This window comes from Rutidosis leptorrhynchoides, chromosome 5 (assembly GCF_046630445.1).
Source record: "Rutidosis leptorrhynchoides isolate AG116_Rl617_1_P2 chromosome 5, CSIRO_AGI_Rlap_v1, whole genome shotgun sequence".
Lineage (NCBI taxonomy): Eukaryota > Viridiplantae > Streptophyta > Magnoliopsida > Asterales > Asteraceae > Rutidosis > Rutidosis leptorrhynchoides.
Window position 1 is genome coordinate 218,899,699 of NC_092337.1, and position 24,413 is coordinate 218,924,111.

At 34.2% G+C, this 24,413-nt stretch overlaps 1 non-coding gene across 1 annotated transcript; it reads left to right on the plus strand.

Moving 5' to 3' along the window:
* Positions 1–301: 301 nt before the first annotated feature.
* On the plus strand, positions 302–408 carry LOC139850815 (small nucleolar RNA R71). The gene has a single exon (XR_011760193.1). It is a non-coding gene; the product is annotated as a small nucleolar RNA R71 (small nucleolar RNA).
* Positions 409–24,413: the final 24,005 nt, after the last annotated feature.

The window sequence follows — 24,413 nt, forward strand, 5'->3', positions numbered from 1 at the left end:
ACAACTAATTCGTATTGAGTGAATATCTTTAGTCATCTTTTCCATTCGTCTCTCGACAGCATCTATCTTTGCGTAAATGGAATCTAAGTCATGGCTAGAATCGGCTCTAGCTGCTTTAGATGATCTAATGATATCTTTTTCTTGGCGCCACTCATGTGAGTGGGAAGCAGTGTTATCAATAATTTTGTAAGCATCAGTTTCGGTTTTCTTCATAATAGAACCACCAGGTGCTATATCTATGTCTTTTCTTGTAGTGATGTCGCATCCTTGGTAGAATATTTGTACTATTTGACAGGTATCTAAACCATGTTGCGGACATCCTCTTAATAACTTTTCAAATCTTGTCCACGCCTCATATAGAGTTTCATTTGGCTTCTGTGTGAATGTAACAATTTCTCCTTGAAGTCTTACGGCTTTAGATGCAGGAAAGAATTGTTTAAGAAATTTTTCAACTAAAATGTCCCATGTATCGATCGCCCCTTCAGGTAACGATTCCAACCAATCTTTGGCTTCTCCCTTTAAAGTCCAGGGAAATAACATGAGATATATCTATTCATCCTCTACTTCTCGGATTTTAAATAGTGTGCAGATCCTATTAAAGGTACGTAAATGTTCATTTGGATCTTCCTTCGGCGCACCACTAAATTGGCATTGATTAGTCACCATGTGTAGAATTTGTCCTTTGATTTCATAATCTGGCGCATTAATGTCTGGATGAGTAATTGCGTGACCTTGGCCAGTACGTTTAGCTCTCATTCGGTCTTCCATACTTAATGGTTCTGTTACTTCCACAATAGAATTTGTTGAATCGGAATCACTAGAGGATTCTGATTTAATGGTTCATTCCTCAACAATCTCTGTTTGAATGATTGGTGGTTCCGGAGGAAAGTTTAGTGTTTCAGGATCTACGAATCGTCCCTGAATATTCTCCGGATTCTTAATTGTGAGTTCGGGTTCAAAAAATGGATTATCGGAAATTTGAACTGGAGTACTTGGTCGACTGGATGACGATTCTAAAGAAAAATCAACGGCAGTAATATTTGCTAAATGTCTTGATCTAGTTATAGGTGGTGAACGTACAAAAGGTGGTGAACGTCTTGCTCGGTGCATTCACTAAATATCCTATTAGTTTTTAAAAGGAAAGAAAAATTATAATAAGTTATCCAATCAATAGACTTTTCTGATTTTGCCCACGTTTCGAATAGCCAAAAGATGCAGCAGAGGGGCAGGATTCGTTTGGTCTCAATATAATTGAGGACTGTTTGGCTCCAATAACCCGGTCCACATACAAATCCAACTATTACTACGAACCAGAAAATTTTGATGTCTATCAATTTAACCACTTAAAATAAATTTTCGTAATTTTAAGAAATTTAGATAAGAAGTAGAATAAAAATCTATGTCCTAAAAACTAGAATGGCGAGAAATAAGAAAGAAAAAGAGTTCGTCGGAAAAAGATCGAAAAAGAAAAATAAGAAAGAAAAATAAAAGGCGACGGAAAAATAAAAGAAACTTATAAAACTTAAAAACACTTGACTAACCTAACCTTATTACTACAACTAACTTAAAATTATAATCGCAAATTGAGATTACTAATTGGAATGATAATTGATACATAGGTAAAAGGTGTCTAAAAATATTAAAGCTTACAAGAAAAACTATATCCCAAATGGCAATAACTTAAAAAGAAACTAAAACTTAAAAAGGCGTCACAAAATTCTAAAGTACCTAAATCTTAGTCCAAAGAAAAAGCACTTAAGGAATTCTACGGCGAAGCCTAAAAATCTAGAAGTAAAAATAACTATGGCAAAAACTAAGTTTAAAACTAAATATGAGCTAAAAATACAAATATTACGCTAAAACGATTAAAAAGGGACAAAATATAAAAATAAACTAAAAGTTGTAAAAAGTACAATTTTTATAGAAATATTATTTTTATATTATTTATTTTATAAAACTATTAATTTATATATATAATAAAACTAATTAAAATTTAAAATACAATTTAATTTAAAAACTTAAACTAATTATATTAATAATTAAGTAATTAGGGTTTATTAATAATAATAATTAATAATTACCCGTAATAAATGCAAAATTAGGGTTCTGTCACGTGTGTCAGAGTGTCTCCGCGAGTCGCGGTATTCGAGGCTGCAAACTCCGCGAGTCGCGGGGTTCCAATTTTCAACTCAGGTACAGTTTAAAATTCGACGCGTTTTTTTTTTTTGTAGCGTTGCGCTTCCGGCTTTTAAGCTAGATTGGTCCCCGGCAGCGGCGCCAAAAATAACTTGATGTTATGCGAGGTGTATATAAAATAGCTTTATATTTTAGCAGGAAATACTATTAAATACGATACAATTTTACACAAGATATTTATTTATTTAGAGAATGGATATACTTAAACCTTGCTACAACACTTATAGGCAGTGTACCTAATCGTACAGTAGTGTAGTTTTTAGTAAGTCCGATTCGTTCCACAGGGAAAATCTTTAAACAAAGCTTAACGCTATATTAGTTTACTTTTATAAAAATACAAATATATATATATATATAAGTAATATTATTATTATAAAGGGGGGTTTTTACCGTTTAATGACCGGTTTGTCGATTTTAAAACTTTAGTCGCAGTTAAAACCAAATGTAAAATAATAAATAAATACAAGACTTAATTTAAAGCATAAAGTAAATAACGATAATGAAATTGCGAATAATAAAAGTGCGATAAAATAAACTTGCGATAATTAAAAAGTACGATAATTAAAAGTGCAATTAAATACAATAACAATAAAAATGCGATAATTAGAAGTGCAATTAAATATAAAATAAAGGAAATTAAATATGAAATAAAAGAATTATGCTTATTTAAACTTCCGTAACCATGATGTTTGACGTGTTGATTTTAGTTTTATGCCCATGGGTTAATTGTCCTTTGTCCTGGATTATTTAATATGTCCGTCTGGTTTTTGTCCATAACAGTCCATCAGTCATAAATATAAAGTGCGAGTGTCCTCGTCAAATTATCCTTATACCCGAAGTTAAATATTCCAACTAATTGGGGACTTAAACTGTCACAAGATTTTAATATTTTGTTTAATAATTACACCAGGATGTCGACTGAGTGTAACCCAAGGTTTTAATATTTTGTTATCAATTATACCAAGTGTCCTTGTACATAATTTCACCCATGTTTTAATTATTCTAGTGGCTATTAATCCATTCCCGTGTCCGGTTAAATGAACGATTATTCGTACATATAAATACCCCGCCCATCGTGTCCGATCGAGTGTATATGGTAATTTATAGGTACGCCCAATTGTAAATCTTTATATTAACATTAACAAACTATCATTTAGTTAAAAAAATATAAAGCCCATTAATAGCCCATAGTCTAATTTCCACAAGTGTCGTTCTTTTGTCCAAACCCCAATTATGGTACAAAGCCCAATTACCCAATTTTAGTAATTAGCCCAACATCATGATTACTTCGGATTAAATAAGCATAATAATAAGTTAGCTATGAGACATTAAATTAAAAAGGTTGAACATAACTTACAATGATTAAAAATAGCGTAGCGTTACACGGACAGAATTTCGACTTACACCCTTACAACATTCGCTAACATACCCTTATTATTAGGATTAAAATTAAAATATAAATTATAAATATAAATATTACGTATATAGATAGAGAGATTGATGGATATTGGATGAAAAATTGATCAGAATTCGTTGGGCTTTTTAGGGAGTTTCAGTTTTTGGGGCTCCGCGACTCGCGGCCCTTTTCTTCTTCAAACTCCGCGAGTCGCGGAGATCGTTTTCACAGCTCACCCACATTTGGCTCTTTGTTTGCCGACGATTTATTTTATAAATATAATATATATATAATTAATATAATTAATTATATATTATATTATATTTATATACATAGTTAACTTGTAATTTTTAGTCCGTTGCGTCGAGCGTTGAGAGTTGACTCTGGTCCCGGTTCCGGATTTTCGAACGTCCTTGCGTACAATTTAATATCTTGTACTTTACGTTTTGAATCTTGTACTCTTGTAATTTCGAGACGTTTCTTATCAATAATTGGAACCTCTTTAATTGTATTTTGTACTTTTGAGCTTTTTGGTCGTTTGCGTCTTCAATTCGTCGAATCTGTATTTTGTCTTCACCTTTTATTATTTAAACGAATATCACTTGTAAATAGAACAATTGCAACTAAAAGCTTGTCTTTCTTGAGGAATAATGCTATGAAATATATGTTCGTTTTTAGCATTATCAAATATTCCCACACTTGAGCGTTGCTTGTCCTCAAGCAATATCGTCTTGAAATACTAGAATCACTTCTTTATTCTTCACACTTTGTACATCAGTGATTTCTATACGGCGGTATAAACAATGGTAGTAACGATATGGTTTACAGTCCCACATGACTATAAAAATTTAGATCCATTAAGGAAATTGGATCTTTATGAAAACATTTGATCTTTTTGAAAATTAAATCTAGTTTTTACCCTAGATAAGTTTTCCGGAATAACCCTTCACCGGTGTTTGCAAAATATTTTTGTGGGTTTGGTGGGTTTCAGATTTGAAAATTTTAGCTCAAAACTTATGGTTTTGTGTCACCCACTTGCTAACCTTGTATTTGGAAAGCAACACGTCCAGTTTACTTGTCCCGTATATTACCTTTCGGTAAACTACCGTCCGGTTGTAAAGGAAAGCGTTGAACAAGCAACTGTTAAGGCAATGTCCCCTGACATGCTTTTAATTATGGTCTATAACGTGTCAAACACAATTACTATCCTTGGTAGGAGCAATAGTAAAGCCCACCCTTATAATTTGTAGGTTTGGCACAAGGTCCTGTCTTTGACCACTATGCAACCACCGTTCTTATGGTTGACACCCGATTTAGTTCAGGTGACCTAATGAATTCCAGGTGAATTCCTAGGATTTTACGTTCAATGGTAATGAACGCATTGAAAATAGGGTTTTCAGAAAACAAATCGGTTTGTAATTTTATCAAAATATTTTCTCGTTCAAGCTCGAGTTTAGATATCATTGAATTCCATGAGTTTGAATTCTCAATCTTTAAGGTCAATCTCTAGGATTGAGTAATATAAGGCTTAAAAGCTGATTTTTGATCTTTTAAGGAGATTATCCTTTCTGGGGATCTGATTCATTAGTCTTATCCAGCTAATTTGCATGGTGCCCCCCATTGTACGAGATACATCCTTCTCATGGTTAGGATAAATCTGATCACTTTGCGACCCTGTTTAATGCTGAGGTCCGTGGATTTCCTGCTGATTTTAGTGATGACTTTTCTAGGTTTTTCGTCAACCTACAGTTGGTCTGGACGACAACTTCCTGACCTAAATCAAGAAGCGCGTTTCTTTTTCGGAAGACTTTACTTCCTTTTAATGATGGAATTGATTCATCGTGTAGATCCATCTCTTCTTTTCTTTCATCGGGTAAAACAGTTTAGTTTAGTCCAAAGCAAAAGTATTTTCAGTTATTTGTACAAAAATATGTGACATATGTTTTGAATAACTTGGAGAATTTTCCCACACTTGGCTTTTATTTTCCTTTTTATTGTCCTCTATTCCATTTTAAATGAATTTTAACATTTTGGTTTGTTTCTCAATTTATGTCCTTTCCGAGGTAACAATAATTTCGGTGTTAAAACCTAGTTTTATCATTCATAAATATGTATAAACATGATTTTGAGTTCATTTAATTAAAAATTTTGAAAAATTTTACTAGAATTGGGTAGTCAGTATATAAGACTAGGGCTGTTCTTTATTATCAGAGAGCACTAGATTCTAATACAACTACTACTTTACTAGTATTTCTAATGTTAACCAAGTGTATAAAGTAAAAATTTTAAAATCCGAAAGAATTTAACCCCTTCCCACACTTAAGATCTTGCAATGCCCTCATTTGCAAAAAATCAGTAACAATTTAAATTATTGAGGGTGATTTGTGTGAAAATGATTAAATTTTACCAAAGTTTCCCAACATATTTGTGTTTGTTTACTGAATGATAAATGGTGCATATCATTTGTTCATTCCGTCTTGTTGTTATTTCACATATATTTTGCATCTTGTCGTCAAAATTAGTTGCTTTTGCTGAACTTAATGCCAGTCTTTGAAAATGCGTTGTTTTACCCTGTTGTGTACATAAGATAACTGCAAACATATATACATATTTTTGAAGTTTGGTATATTACCCCACATTCAAAAATTATTAAAATCTAAGAATAAAAGTTAGAAAATTATAAAAACTATTACAATATTAACATAAGTATTAAACGTATCAACATTACAAATTACAAAATAAATAAAATTAAGTAGACTAGGAATGATACTGATACCAGTAGGGGTTCCATGCATAACCATAGGTGTTATAAAATCCTTCGGCTGGGTTATACGTAGGATACGGTGGTTGAATCTCTATAGACCAGGGAGGGAATATGGGCGATGGAGTAGGAATATAGTTTCTACCTATATGTTGGCAATAAGCTATGATTTGGTTTTGATGAACTTGCCAATCTTCAAATGCTCTATGTCTAGCATTTTCGTACTCCTGTGAAGCTATAAACCTTTGCATTTCTTGCATTTCATTTCCCCCTCCTACATTACCTTGCTGTTAGTTTCTCTCAACTTGTGGATGTCTACCATGGTATTGTACTGCGGCGTTATTTCGCCTCTTCAAAACTTTCGCACCATGGTATACATTTAAACCTATTGTATCGCGGGGTTCTGGTTCTTCGACTAATAATCCCCCCCGACTTATATCCACACCGAGATATTCAGCAATCAAAGTAATAAAAATACCACCTCCTATTATGCTATGCGGTCTCATCCCCCTAACCATAGCTGATAAATAATAACCCACACAATAAGGTATACTTACAGCGCTTTGTGGGTCTCGAATACACATATGGTAAAACAAATCCTGTTCATTTACCTTTTCCTTGTTCTTACCTCTTTGTGTAATCGAATTAGCTAAAAACCTATGAATTACTCTTAATTCAGCTCTATCTATATCCAAATAAGATTAATTTCCCCCTTTGAATCGGTGATGGCTTGTCATTTGACTCCATACACCATGTGTATCAAAATTTTCATCTATCTTTCTACCATTTAGTATCAACCCTCTACAATCGGCAGATGCTAACTCCTCAGGCGTATATATACGTAAAGCCTGAGCCATGTCTAGTAAAGACATGTGGCGCATCGAACCTCCTAACAAAAATCTAATAAAAGATCGATCGGTTAAACTAGCTACCTGATCATTTAATTCTATACTACACAACAATTCTTCACACCATACTTTATATACAGGTCTACGCATGGTGAATAAACGTACCCAGTCGTTAAAAGTAGAATTACCATACCTCTGTGCAAGTAATTCCCTAATTAGCCTGGCCAATTCTACAGCTTCTAATGGTCCCCATTCTATGACCCTAGGTACCTCAACAACTTTAGAATGAAGAGTATGCAAACCCCTTTGGTATTTTGGATAATCTATCCAAAGTCTGTCAAATCTCAGGTTCGGGTGCAAATCTTCCAAGTGCATATCAGAAAATGTCATGACTGGATGAGGTATATCTTGTTTGTAGTAGTTATCCACCACCTGTTGTTCCGCATTCTCAACAGGAGCATTGCGAGCTTGGGATGAAGATTCACCCCTTTCAGTCTGCAAAACACATCAAACACAATTTTTGTGCATCCAAATATGCATTAGTGTCAGCAAAATCATCAATCAAAATAATTACAATGACATGATCAATTTATATCAAACTTAAGCTCATTTTCATATTTTTATCAAATCTACACTTTTTCAAATAAGCATATACGAAAATGTTCGCCAAGTTCATAAGCATTCAACTCAAATAACATGTTAAAATAATCATTACTAGCAATTAAACAAGTTTCAAATGGCATTATCTCTCAAAAATCAAGTTCATGAATTTTAGATTTGAAAAAGTCCACTTTAATTCTCAAAATCATGTTTAGGTTCAAAGTTTGGATCATTTAACTACCTAAACATGTTACACTACTTAATTTAGCAACAATTCATGACAAAAATCGGTCATAACCTGTTTATATCAAAAAGCCCCAAATTGCTCAAGAACACAAACCCTAGATTATTCAAAATTTGAAGTTTAAGGCTTCTAATCATGTTAAATAGCATCAATCTAGGTTATACAAGCATAATACATAAACAATTTAAGCATAATTACACTAGAAAGCATCAAAATTGAATTGGGGAAAAAATTGCTCAAGAACACTAATTTTCAGATTAAATGGTGTTTAGGTGTAGAAATTTACCGTTTTTCTTGAGTAATTCCTTGATAGCATCCTTCTCAACATGATTTTAGTAAAAGATTTGATGATTAATGGTGAAAAAATTCGATTTTTGTGTGATATTTTCGGGTTTTTTCGCAGTATGTTTTGTGGTGTTGTGTGGACTGAGCTGTTCCAGCTCCTTTATTTTTTTTCTGTAATTCGGTCCCTCCGCGAGTCGCGGGGTTTTTACCCTTCAAACTTCGCGAGTCGCGGAGTTTGTATTTTTTTTTTTTTTTTACATCTTATACTAATTAAAACAATTAAGTAATTAATTTTAAAATTTTGTTTCCCTTTTTATTTAGGACGAGGTCGTTTCGGATCGATGTCCTAGTCCGTCCTTCGACAAAATTTTAAAATTTGTCTTTTTGTAGCGATTGTTTTAAAAGCTAAGATTTTTGGGGTTTTTTAATGTTTTTGGCATACTTTAATTCAATAAGATTAAAAATAATGATAATAAAAGTTCTCGTCCCTCCCTTGGGTAAAGCAATTTCGGTTCAAAGACCTAGTCTTCAACTTACGACGAATTTTAAAAATCATATTTTTAACTTAATGAGATAAAGTAAATTTTTATTTTTAAATTCACACAATTTAAATATAAAATTCAAAATTAATATTAAAAATTCACACCAAACTTAAAATTTGAAATGCATAAAATTAAAAATTCATATTTTAAAAATTAAAAATTCACACCAAACTTAATTTAAAAATTCATATTATAAATTCACACCAAACTTACAATTTAAAATGCATAAAAATAAAATTCATATTTTAAAAATAAAAAATTCACACCAAACTTAATTTAAAAATTCATATTATAAATTCACACCAAACTTATATTAATTTTTTAAATATTTACAATTTTAAATATATTGATTTTACAAAGTTTACAATATTAATTTAAGATTTATATATTAATTTTAAAAACATGGTAAAAATAAAATTAAAAATCTTTTTGGCTTTTTATCCCACTTTAATCAATCAAATATTATCAAAAATATGCACCCCTCTTTTCGGTAAAGTAATTTCGGTTCCAAGACCTAATTTAACTCATGACGAATTTTTGAAATATTTTGAGTTGATTGATTAAAGATATTTATACCTTAAGAATAAACGTTAAATTTCGTAGTGATGTAATAAATTTTTGTATGATATCAAGAATTTCAGTCGCCAAACCTAATTTTATTCAATACCAATTTAATACTTTATAGCGAACAAATTAGCGTTTATTATCAAAAGGTTAAAAAAAAAATTAAAAATAAAAACTTTACAGACTTACCTGTGAGATAGTATTCTTAGTTATACGATCTATCCCATTCATAAGATAGTCGGTTTAATTAGTTTTCCATGGCTACATAGGCGTAACCTCGAGCATTCAGTGTTTTTTCTTCTAGACATATGAACGGTTCGTCTCTGCATAAAGTAACAAATTCGGTATTTGAATAGGTTTGATTATTTGAACATTTACCTCCATGTGACCATTTTCCGCATTTGTGACATCTTTCTAGGTGTCGTGCTCTTCTTTTCGCTGCGGATTTTGATTTTCCTTTACCAAATTGTAACTTATTATCTTCGCATCTGGATTCTTTTCTTACTCCGTCCAATCTTTCTCTGATTCCTGATACTATTTCACTTGGTAGTGTGTCATTATTACGTTTAGTGATCAAAGCGTGTAGCAGGCAGTATTTCACTTGGTAGTGTGTCATTATTACGTTTAGTGATCAAAGCGTGTGCATCGTTAGTTGGGAGAGCTTGTGCTTCCGCCCATTTAGATACATAATCAATGGCTACGAGTATATATAGATTATTATGAGATTTTGGAAATGGACCCATAAAGTCAATACCCCAAATGTCAAATACTTCACATACTTGGATGACATTTTGTGGCATTTCATCACGTTGACTTATTTTTCCGGCCCTTTGACAAGCATCACAGGATTTGCAAAGAAGGTGTGCGTCTTTGTAAATTGTAGGCCAATAGAATCCAGCATCATAAACTTTTCTTGCTGTTAGTTGAGGCCCATAGTGCCCTCCTGTTGGTCCTGTGTGACAATGGTTTAAAATTTTACTAGATTCATCTCCAAATACACATCGGCGTATTATTCCATCGGGACAACTTTTAAACAGATGTGGATCTTCCCAAAAATAGTGTTTTATATCACTGAAGAATTTCTTTCGTTTTTGGTACGATAATCCTTTTTCAAGGAATCCACATACTAAATAGTTTGCATAGTCTGCAAACCATGGGATTTCATTATAATCTATCTTCAATAGATATTCATCAGGAAAGTTGTCTTGTATGGCCGATTCATTTAGAACTTCTAATTCGGGATTTTCAAGATGAGAAAGATGATCAACGGCGAGATTTTCTGCTCCTCTTTTATCTCGGATTTCAATATCAAACTCTTGTAAGAGTAAGATCCAATGGATTAATCTTGGTTTAGCATCTTGTTTTGAAAATAGGTATCTAAGAGCGGAATGGTCGGTATAAACCACCGTTTTTGCTAGAACGAGATATGATCGAAATTTGTCAAAAGCAAAGACGATAGCAAGGAATTCTTTTTCAGTAGTTGTATAGTTCGTTTGTGCTCCTTGTAATGTCTTACTAGCATAATATATAGGTTGAAATCGTTTTTCAATCCTTTGTCCTAAAACGGCTCCCATTGCAAAATCACTTGCATCGCACATTAGTTCAAATGGTAGATTCCAATTTGGTGTTATCATGATCGGCGCATTAGTGAGTTTCTCTTTAAGAATATTAAAAGATTTGATACACTCATCTGAAGAGATGAATGGAGCATCCTTTTCTAGGAGTTTATTCATAGGAGTGGCAATTTTAGAAAAATCTTTTATGAAACGTCGGTAAAAACCGGCATGCCCTAGAAAACTCCTAACTCCTCTAACATTGGTGGGATGTGGAAGTTTAGCAATTACATCTACTTTAGCTCTATCCACTTCAATTCCTTCTTTGGAAATTTTATGTCCAAGAACGATGCCCTCTTTAACCATGAAATGGCATTTCTCCCAATTAAGTACTAGATTTGATTGTTCGCATCTAATAATCATTCGTTCAAGATAAGCTAGACATGTTTCAAATGTATCACCGAAGACTGAAAAGTCATCCATGAAAACTTCCATGCATTCTTCTATCATGTCATGAAAAATCGCCATCACACACCTTTGAAAGGTTGCAGGGGCGTTGCAAAGTCCAAATGGCATGCGTTTGTAAGCAAAAGTACCATAAGGGCACGTGAATGTGATTTTCTCTTGATCTTCGGGTGCTATTGGAATTTGAAAATATCCGGAAAATCCATCTAGAAAATAATAGTAACTATTTCCGGCTAATCTTTCCAACATTTGATCAATGAAAGGTAAGGGAAAGTGATCTTTTCTGGTAGCGTCATTTAATTTTCTATAATCAATACATACACGCCATCCTGTTACAGTCCTAGTAGGAATAAGCTCATTTTTCTCATTTGTAATGACAGTCATGCCACCCTTCTTAGGCACGCATTGAACTGGGCTTACCCATGGACTATCAGAAATTGAATAAATTAAACCTGCATCTAGCAGTTTAATAATCTCTTTCTTAACTACATCTTGCATATTAGGATTTAGTCTTCATTGGCGTTGTACATACGTTTTATGACCTTCTTCCATAAGGATTTTATGTGTGCAATACGAAGGACTTATTCCTTTAATATCATGAATCTTCCATGCAATGGCTGGTTTATGAGCTTTCAACACAGAAATGAGTTGTGATTTCTCATTTTCAGTAAGAGAAGACGATATTATTACAGGTAATTCAGATTCACCATGTAAATAAGCGTATTCCAAATGGTTTGGAAGTGGCTTTAACTCTAATTTCGGTGGTTCTTCTATCGATGATTTATATCGATATCTGTCTTCTTCTTTTAGAATTTGAATTTCTTCTGTTGTTGGTTCATATCCATTAGCTATAAGTGAAGCTAACATTTCAGCTTCATCAATTTGTTCTGTTCCTTCTCCTAAAGAACATTCTCCTGTTCCTTGTAATTCTGGAAATTCTTCTAATAATTCTGCATGTGCATCTATAGTTTGAATATAATAACATGTATCATCTGCAGATTGTGGTTGTTGCATTGCTCTATCAACTGAAAAGGTAACACTCTCATCCTCTATACTTAGGGTCAATTTCTTACCGAACACGTCTATCATTGATTTAGCCGTGTTTAAGAATGGTCTTCCTAATATGAGAGGAACTTGAGAATCTTCTTCCATGTCTAGAACAACAAAATCTACTGGAAATACTAAAGTACCAACTTTAACTAGCATGTTCTCCATTATCCCTCTAGGATATTTTATTGATCGATCGGCTAATTGTATACTTATTCTAGTTGGTTTCAATTCTCCAAGGTCTAGTTTAGTTTATAGTGAATACGGCATTAAATTTATACTAGCACCTAAGTCTGCCAATGCTTCTATTGAACTAAGACTACCCAGAAAACATGGAATTGTGAAACTTCCTGGATCAGATAATTTTTCTGGTATCTTATTCAACAGCACTGCTGAACAATTAGCGTTCATAGTAACAGCCGAGAGTTCTTCCATTTTCTTTCTATTTGAGATTAGATCTTTCAAGAATTTAGCATATCTAGGCATTCCTGAAATCACATCAATGAAAGGAAGATTTACATTTATATGTTTAAACATATCCAAGAATTTGGATTGCTCGGCTTCAAGTTTCTCTTTCTTCATTTTACTCGGGTAAGGAAGTGGTGGTTGGTATGGTTTAACATAAGGTTTATCCTTAATTGTGTTATCTTCATTAACCTTCTCAACTACCGGTTCTGTTTCCTTATCTTGTTCAGGTTGTGGTTCTTGTGGAGTAGGAATAACTTCATCAGAAGTTACAGGTATTTCAGGTGGTTTAAGTGTTGTACCACTTCTTGTGGTAATGGCTTTAGCTGTTTCATTCCGGGGGTTAGCATTTGTATCACTAGGTAGACTTCCCGGTTTTCTTTCACCTATTAACCTTGCTAGGTGTAGTGACCCGAACTTTTCCATGTTTATATATATTAATTGAGATTGATATTTACATGATTAAATGTTTCCAACATGTTAAGCAATCAAACTTGTTAAGACTTGATTAATTGAAATATGTTTCATATAGACAATTGACCACCCAAGTTGACCGGCGATTCACGAACGTTAAAACTTGTAAAAACGACATGACGATATATATATGGATATACATATGGTTAACATGAGATTATGATAAGTAAGTATCTCCATAAGTATATTAACAATGAGTTATATACATATAAACAAGACTACTAACTTAATGATTTTTAAACGAGACATATATGTAACGATTATCGTTGTAAAGACATTTAATGTATATATATCATATTAAGAGATATTCATACATGATAATATAATAATTTAAAATCTCATTTGATATTATAAATATTGGGTTAACAACATTTAACAAGATCGTTAACCTAAAGGTTTCAAAACAACACTTACATGTAACGACTAACGATGACTTAACGACTCAGTTAAAATGTATATACATGTAGTGTTTTAATATATATTTATACACTTTTGAAAGACTTCAATACACTTATCAAAATACTTCTACTTAACAAAAATGCTTACAATTACATCCTCGTTCAGTTTCATCAACAATTCTACTCGTATGCACCCGTATTCGTACTCGTACAATACACAGCTTTTAGATGTATGTACTATTGGTATATACACTCCAATGATCAGCTCTTAGCAGCCCATGTGAGTCACCTAACACATGTGGGAACCATCATTTGGCAACTAGCATGAAATATCTCATAAAATTACAAAAATATGAGTAATCATTCATGACTTATTTACATGAAAACAAAATTACATATCCTTTATATCTAATCCATACACCAACGACCAAAAACACCTACAAACACTTTCATTCTTCAATTTTCTTCATCTAATTGATCTCTCTCAAGTTCTATCTTCAAGTTCTAAGTGTTCTTGATAAATTCTAAAAGTTCTAGTTTCATAAAATCAAGAATACTTTCAAGTTTGCTAACTCACTTCCAATCTTGTAAGGTGATCATCCAACCTCAAGAAATCTTTGTTTCTTACAGTAGGTTATCATTCTAATACAAGGTAATAATCATATTCAAACTTTGGTTCAATTTCTATAACTATAACAATCTTATTTCAAGTGATGATCTTACTTGAATTTGTTTTCGTGTCATGATTCTGCTTCAAGAACTTCGAGCCATCCAAGGATCCATTGAAGCTAGATCCATTTTTCTCTTTTCCAGTAGGTTTATCCAAGGAACTTAAGGTAGTAATGATGTTCATAACATCATTCGATTCATACATATAAAGCTATCTTATTCGAAGGTTTAAACTCGTAATCACTAGAACATAGTTTAGTTAATTCTAAACTTGTTCGCAAACAAAAGTTAATCCTTCTAACTTGACTTTTAAAATCAACTAAACACATGTTCTATATCTATATGATATGCTAACTTAATGATTTAAAACCTGAAAACACGAAAAACACCGTAAAACCGGATTTACGCCGTCGTAGTAACACCGCGGGCTGTTTTGGGTTAGTTAATTAAAAACTATGATAAACTTTGATTTAAAAGTTGTTATTCTGAGAAAATGATTTTTATTATGAACATGAAACTATATCCAAAAATTATGGTTAAACTCAAAATGGAAGTATGTTTTCTAAAATGGTCATCTAGACGTCGTTCTTTCGACTGAAATGACTACCTTTACAAAAACGACTTGTAACTTATTTTTCCGACTATAAACCTATACTTTTTCTGTTTAGATTCATAAAATAGAGTTCAATATGAAACCATAGCAATTTGATTCACTCAAAACGGATTTAAAATGAAGAAGTTATGGGTAAAACAAGATTGGATAATTTTTCTCATTTTAGCTACGTGAAAATTGGTAACAAATCTATTCCAACCATAACTTAATCAACTTGTATTGTATATTATGTAATATTGAGATACCATAGACACGTATACAATGTTTCGACCTATCATGTCGACACATCTATATATATTTCGGAACAACCATAGACACTCTATATGTGAATGTTGGAGTTAGCTATACAGGGTTGAGGTTGATTCCAAAATATATATAGTTTGAGTTGTGATCAATACTGAGATACGTATACACTGGGTCATGGATTGATTCAAGATAATATTTATCGATTTATTTCTGTACATCTAACTGTGGACAACTAGTTGTAGGTTACTAACGAGGACAGCTGACTTAATAAACTTAAAACATCAAAAGATATTAAAAGTGTTGTAAATATATTTTGAACATACTTTGATATATATGTATATATTGTTATAGGTTCGTGAATCAACCAGTGGCCAAGTCTTACTTCCCGACGAAGTAAAAATCTGTGAAAGTGAGTTATAGTCCCACTTTTAAAATCTAATATTTTTGGGATGAGAATACATGCAGGTTTTATAAATGATTTACAAAATAGACACAAGTACGTGAAACTACATTCTATGGTTGAATTATCGAAATCGAATATGCCCCTTTTTATTAAGTCTGGTAATCTAAGAATTAGGGAACAGACACCCTAATTGACGCGAATCCTAAAGATAGATCTATTAGGCCTAACAAACCCCATCCAAAGTACCGGATGCTTTAGTACTTCGAAATTTATATCATATCCGAAGGGTGTCCCGGAATGATGGGGATATTCTTATATATGCATCTTGTTAATGTCGGTTACCAGGTGTTCACCATATGAATGATTTTTATCTCTATGTATGGGGTGTGTATTGAAATATGAAATCTTGTGGTCTATTATTATGATTTGATATATATAGGTTAAACCTATAACTCACCAACATTTTTGTTGACGTTTTAAGCATGTTTATTCTCAGGTGATTATTAAGAGCTTCCGCTGTCGCATACTTAAATAAGGACGAGATTTGGAGTCCGTGCTTGTATGATATTGTGTAAAAACTGCATTCAAGAAACTTATTTTGTTGTAACATATTTGTATTGTAAACCATTATGTAATGGTCGTGTGTAAACAGGATATTTTAGATTATCATTATTTGATAATCTACGTAAAGCTTTTTAAATCTTTATTGATGAAATAAAGGTTATGGTTTGTTTTAAAATGAATGCAGTCTTTGAAAAACGTCTCATATAGAGGTCAAAACCTCGCAACGAAATCAATTAATATGGAACGTTTTTAATCAATAAGAATGGGACATTTCAGTTGGTATCCGAGCGTTGGTCTTAGAGAACCAGAATTTTGCATTAGTGTGTCTTATCGAGGTTGTTAGGATGCATTAGTGAGTCTGGACTTCGACCGTGTTTACTTGAAAAATGATTGCTTAACAAATTTTGTTGGAAACAATATATTTTTAACATATGAATGTTATGTGATATATTAATCTCTTAACGCGTTTGATATTATGTGATAGATGTCTACCTCTAGAACAAGTCCCATTGACTCACCTAATAATAATGAAGAGTCAAATGTAAATTGGAATGATTCGTGGACTGATTCACAAGTTCCCGAAGAGGAACCGGAAGAAGAGTCGGAACCAGAAGAAGAATCGAAACCGGAAGAAGAATCGGAACCGGATGAAGAAATAGAACCGGTGGGGGAAATAATAAAACGGTTAAGTAAAAGAAAATCCTCAACCAACCGACCAAGGTTAATTATGGTCAATGGTGTTTCCGCCAAGGAAGCAAAATATTGGGAGGATTACCAATTCTCCGATGAATCGGATTCCGACGAGAATTCCGATGATGTTATAGAAATTACCCCAACTGAATTTAAAAAGGCAAAAGAAAATAATAAGGGAAAGGGCATAAAAGTAGAGAAATCTAATTCCAACCCCGATGAACTTTATATGTATCGTCAACTCCCGAAGTCCTTAAGTTGTAACAATGACCCGGGAACCTCTAAACCACCAGGTTTTTCTAAACCAATGTGGAAAATTACGGCTCGTATTAGGGGAACATCATATATCCCTAGAAACTTGGCAAAACGAACCAAAACCGAATAAGAAGAAACAAGCGAGTCGGAATAAGATAGTTGTATTCGTGTGGTGTAATATATGTAATATAGTGTGCTTATGCTTTATGATATATGTAAAAATTGCTTGTATTAAATAAGTATTTTTTTTATGAAGCTAACTCTTGTCTATTTTACAGTATAAAAACACAAAATGGATAGACAACCCAATATTTTAAGAGACCTACCCGGAGACATGATTGATGAAATCTTGTCTAGGGTCGGACAGAATTCTTCGGCACAACTATTTAAGGCGAGATCAGTTTGTAGGACATTCGAAGAACGTTCCAAGAATGCCTTGGTTTATAAAAGGCTTTCGTTCGAAAGATGGGGGATATCACATTGGGAAATCCATAAGTTACGATGTGTTTACTTTGACGCATATATTGCGGGGAACCCAACTGCTATTTTACGCAATGGGTTAAGAAATTATTTTGACTCAATATATCCGAATATTGGACTTCGTGATTTAGAAAAAGCGGCTAACATGCAACATAAAGAAGCATGTTATGCTTACGGATTAGTAATGTTCGCTTCTCACCAAAGTGAGAACAAGAACATCGGCCTACAACTATTAAACAAAACGTTCCCACAAGTGACGGAGTCGGTAATTGGGGTAAGAAATGAGGTTTTTAGATTGTTACGGGACTGTTGGACATTACGTAACCCTCGTCCCTTTGACAACGTTACAACACGCTGTCTTATCAACGGCCATAACGGTTATGTTCCACAAGACCAAGGATGGGAAGTAGTCCTAGTAAAACCAGAATGCATGACTTGTTTCTGGACGTATGAATTACGTGTCTTTATTGCCTTTGCTGAACGACTTGTGTACTAGCTAGAATTATCTTCACAACTATCTTGTATCAAAGTTATTGTGTGCTATATTTCATGCTTTATGTAAAATAAGCGGTATTGTAAGTTTGTAAAATATTGTATAAAAGTTTGAACGCGAAATATTATTATAATCAGTTTTTCATATAGAATTGTAGTAGTTGAATTGTATATTAGCTACTAAGTATGAACTTAACGGGTAGGTACTACCCGAATTTAAACTTATAAAACGCTAATATGAAGAAAAAGCTTTTATAAATGAGTTCATATTATGCTACGAAATACTATTAACTACTCTTAATATTCTGTATGATTAACTTGTTCCATTTGACTATTTTGAAGGAAATGGCACCGACTACTCGACACACCGTGAATATGAATGAAGTGGAATTCCGTACTTTTCTAGCTTCAAACATAGCCGCAGTACAGGCTGCGCTACATACCGACAATAACCTTGGATCTAGCAGTACAGGAAATCGTGTAGGATGCACCTACAAAGAATTCACTGCCTGCAAACCTTTGGAATTTGATGGAACCGAAGGACCGATCGGATTGAAACGGTGGACCGAGAAGGTCGAATCGGTGTTTGCCATAAGTAAGTGTACTGAAGAGGACAAAGTGAAGTACGCTACGCATACCTTCACAGGTTCTGCGTTAACATGGTGGAATACCTATCTAGAGCAAGTGGGACAAGATGATGCGTACGCACTACCGTGGTCAGCATTCAAGCACTTGATGAACGAGAAGTACCGTCCCAGAACCGAGGTCAATAAGCTCAAGACAGAACTTAGAGGGTTACGAACCCAAGGATTTGATATTACCACGTACGAAAGACGATTCACAGAATTGTGCCTATTGTGTCCGGGAGCATTCGAAGATGAGGAAGAGAAGATCGACGCGTTTGTGAAAGGATTACCGGAAAGAATCCAAGAAGATATAAGTTCACACGAGCCCGCCTCCATACAACAGGCATGTAGAATGGCTCACAAACTAGTGAACCAGATTGAAGAAAGAATTAAAGAACAGACTGCTGAAGAGGCCAATGTGAAGCAAGTCAAAAGAAAGTGGGAGGAAAACGGTGATAAGAATCACCAATACAACAACAACAGTAATTACAACAATAATCGCAACAATTATCCCAACAATCGCAACATCAATGGCAACTACAACAAATGGCCCAACAACAACAACAACAACAACAACAACAACAACAACAACAACTACAACAATCATCTCAACAACAATAATAACCGCAACAACAACAACAATCAGAAGCAGCTATGCCAAAGGTGTGAAAAGTATCACTCGGGGTTCTGCACCAAATTTTGCAACAAGTGTAAAAGAAATGGTCATGGCGCGGTGAAGTGTGAGGTCTACGGACCAGGGGTTAATAGAACGAAAGGAACAAATGGTGTCGGAACGAGTAATGGCGGAGCAAGTAGTGTCGGAGCAAGTTATGCAAATGTAGTTTGTTATAAATGTGGAAAACCGGGCCACATTATTAGAAATTGCCCAAACCAGGAGAACACGAATGGACAAGGCCGCGGAAGAGTTTTCAATATTAATGCGGCAGAGGCACAAGAAGACCCGGAGCTTGTTACGGGTACGTTTCTTATTGACAATAAATCTGCTTACGTTTTATTTGATTCGGGTGCGGATAGAAGCTATATGAGTAGAGATTTTTGTGCTAAATTAAGTTGTCCATTGACGCCTTTGGATAGTAAATTTTTACTCGAATTAGCAAATGGTAAATTAATTTCAGCAGATAATATATGTCGGAATCGAGAAATTAAACTGGTTAGCGAAACATTTAAGATTGACTTGATACCAGTAGAGTTAGGGATTTTTGATGTGATAATCGGTATGGACTGGTTAAAAGAAGCGAAAGCAGAGATCGTTTGTTACAAAAATGCAATTCGCATTATACGAGAAAAAGGAAAACCCTTAATGGTGTACGGAGAAAAGGGCAACACGAAGCTACATCTTATTAGTAATTTGAAGGCACAAAAACTAATAAGAAAAGGTTGCTATGCTGTTCTAGCACACGTCGAGAAAGTACAAACTGAAGAAAAGAGCATCAATGATGTTCCCGTCGCAAAAGAATTTCCCGATGTATTTCCGAAAGAATTACCGGGATTACCCCCACATCGATCCGTTGAATTTCAAATAGATCTTGTACCAGGAGCTGCACCAATAGCTTGTGCTCCATACAGACTCGCACCCAGCGAGATGAAAGAACTGCAAAGCCAATTACAAGAACTTTTAGAGCGTGGTTTCATTCGACCAAGCACATCACCGTGGGGAGCTCCTGTTTTGTTTGTCAAGAAGAAAGATGGTACATTCAGGTTGTGTATCGACTACCGAGAGTTGAACAAACTTACCATCAAGAACCGCTACCCACTACCGAGAATCGACGACTTATTTGATCAACTACAAGGCTCGTCTGTTTATTCAAAGATTGACTTACGTTCCGGGTATCATCAAATGCGGGTGAAAGAAGATGATATTCCAAAGACTGCTTTCAGAACATGTTACGGTCATTACGAGTTTATGGTCATGCCGTTTGGTTTAACTAATGCACCAGCTGTGTTCATGGACCTTATGAACCGAGTGTGTGGACCATACCTTGACAAGTTTGTCATTGTTTTCATTGATGACATACTTATTTACTCAAAGAATGACCAAGAACACGGTGAACATTTGAGAAAGGTGTTAGAAGTATTGAGGAAGGAAGAATTGTACGCTAAGTTTTCAAAGTGTGCATTTTGGTTGGAAGAAGTTCAATTCCTCGGTCACATAGTGAACAAAGAAGGTATTAAAGTGGATCCGGCAAAGATAGAAACTGTTGAAAAGTGGGAAACCCCGAAAACTCCGAAACACATACGCCAGTTTTTAGGACTAGCTGGTTACTACAGAAGGTTCATCCAAGACTTTTCCAGAATAGCAAAACCCTTGACTGCATTAACGCATAAAGGGAAGAAATTTGAATGGAATGATGAACAAGAGAAAGCGTTTCAGTTATTGAAGAAAAAGCTAACTACGGCACCTATATTGTCATTGCCTGAAGGGAATGATGATTTTGTGATTTATTGTGACGCATCAAAACAAGGTCTCGGTTGTGTATTAATGCAACGAACGAAGGTGATTGCTTATGCGTCTAGACAATTGAAGATTCACGAACAAAATTATACGACGCATGATTTGGAATTAGGCGCGGTTGTTTTTGCATTAAAGACTTGGAGGCACTACTTATATGGGGTCAAAAGTATTATATATACCGACCACAAAAGTCTTCAACACATATTTAATCAGAAACAACTGAATATGAGGCAGCGTAGGTGGATTGAATTGTTGAATGATTACGACTTTGAGATTCGTTACCACCCGGGAAAGGCAAATGTGGTAGCCGATGCCTTGAGCAGGAAGGACAGAGAACCCATTCGAGTAAAATCTATGAATATAATGATTCATAATAACCTTACTACTCAAATAAAGGAGGCGCAACAAGGAGTTTTAAAAGAGGGAAATTTAAAGGATGAAATACCCAAGGGATCGGAGAAGCATCTTAATATTCGGGAAGACGGAACCCGGTATAGGGCTGAAAGGATTTGGGTACCAAAATTTGGAGAAATGAGAGAAATGGTACTTAGAGAAGCTCATAAAACCAGATACTCAATACATCCTGGAACGGGGAAGATGTACAAGGATCTCAAGAAACATTTTTGGTGGCCGGGTATGAAAGCCGATGTTGCTAAATACGTAGGAGAATGTTTGACGTGTTCTAAGGTCAAAGCTGAGCATCAGAAACCATCAGGTCTACTTCAACAACCTGAAATCCCGGAATGGAAATGGGAAAACATTACCATGGATTTCATCACTAAATTGCCAAGGACTGCAAGTGGTTTTGATACTATTTGGGTAATAGTTGATCGTCTCACCAAATCAGCACACTTCCTGCCAATAAGAGAAGATGACAAGATGGAGAAGTTAGCACGACTGTATTTGAAGGAAGTCATCTCCAGACATGGAATACCAATCTCTATTATCTCTGATAGGGATGGCAGATTTATTTCAAGATTCTGGCAGACATTACAGCAAGCATTAGGAACTCGTCTAGACATGAGTACTGCCTATCATCCACAAACTGATGGGCAGAGCGAAAGGACGATACAAACGCTTGAAGACATGCTACGAGCATGTGTTATTGATTTCGGAAACAGTTGGGATCGACATCTACCGTTAGCAGAATTTTCCTACAACAACAGCTACCATTCAAGCATTGAGATGGTGTCGTTTGAAGCACTTTATGGTAGAAAGTGCAGGTCTCCAATTTGTTGGAGTGAAGTGGGGGATAGACAGATTACGGGTCCGGAGATTATACAAGAAACTACCGAGAAGATCATCCAAATTCAACAACGGTTGAAAACCGCCCAAAGTCGACAAAAGAGCTACGCTGACATTAAAAGAAAAGATATAGAATTTGAAATTGGAGAGATGGACATGCTTAAAGTTGCACCTTGGAAAGGCGTTGTTCGATTTGGTAAATGAGGGAAATTAAATCCAAGGTATATTGGACCATTCAAGATTATTGATCGTGTCGGACCAGTAGCTTACCGACTTGAGTTACCTCAACAACTCGCAGCTGTACATAACACTTTCCACGTCTCGAATTTGAAGAAATATTTTGCTAAAGAAGATCTCACTGTTCCGTTAGATGAAATCCAAATCAACGAAAAACTCCAATTCATCGAAGAACCCGTCGAAATAATGGATCGTGAGGTTAAAAGACTTAAGCAAAACAAGATACCAATTGTTAAGGTTCGATGGAATGCTCGTAGAGGACCCGAGTTCACCTGGGAGTGTGAAGATCAGATGAAGAAGAAATACCCGCATCTATTTCCAGAAGATTCGTCAACACCTTCAACAGCTTAAAATTTCGGGACGAAATTTATTTAACGGGTAGGTACTGTAGTGACCCGAACTTTTCCATGTTTATATATATTAATTGAGATTGATATTTACATGATTAAATGTTTCCAACATGTTAAGCAATCAAACTTGTTAAGACTTGATTAATTGAAATATGTTTCATATAGACAATTGACCACCCAAGTTGACCGGCGATTCACGAACGTTAAAACTTGTAAAAACGACATGACGATATATATATGGATATACATATGGTTAACATGAGATTATGATAAGTAAGTATCTCCATAAGTATATTAACAATGAGTTATATACATATAAACAAGACTACTAACTTAATGATTTTTAAACGAGACATATATGTAACGATTATCGTTGTAAAGACATTTAATGTATATATATCATATTAAGAGATATTCATACATGATAATATCATGATAATATAATAATTTAAAATCTCATTTGATATTATAAATATTGGGTTAACAACATTTAACAAGATCGTTAACCTAAAGGTTTCAAAACAACACTTACATGTAACGACTAACGATGACTTAACGACTCAGTTAAAATGTATATACATGTAGTGTTTTAATATGTATTTATACACTTTTGAAAGACTTCAATACACTTATCAAAATACTTCTACTTAACAAAAATGCTTACAATTACATCCTCGTTCAGTTTCATCAACAATTCTACTCGTATGCACCCGTATTCGTACTCGTACAATACACAGCTTTTAGATGTATGTACTATTGGTATATACACTCCAATGATCAGCTCTTAGCAGCCCATGTGAGTCACCTAACACATGTGGGAACCATCATTTGGCAACTAGCATGAAATATCTCATAAAATTACAAAAATATGAGTAATCATTCATGACTTATTTACATGAAAACAAAATTACATATCCTTTATATCTAATCCATACACCAATGACCAAAAACACCTACAAACACTTTCATTCTTCAATTTTCTTCATCTAATTGATCTCTCTCAAGTTCTATCTTCAAGTTCTAAGTGTTCTTCATAAATTCCAAAAGTTCTAGTTTCATAAAATCAAGAATACTTTCAAGTTTGCTAGCTCACTTCCAATCTTGTAAGGTGATCATCCAACCTCAAGAAATCTTTGTTTCTTACAGTAGGTTATCATTCTAATACAAGGTAATAATCATATTCAAACTTTGGTTCAATTTCTATAACTATAACAATCTTATTTCAAGTGATG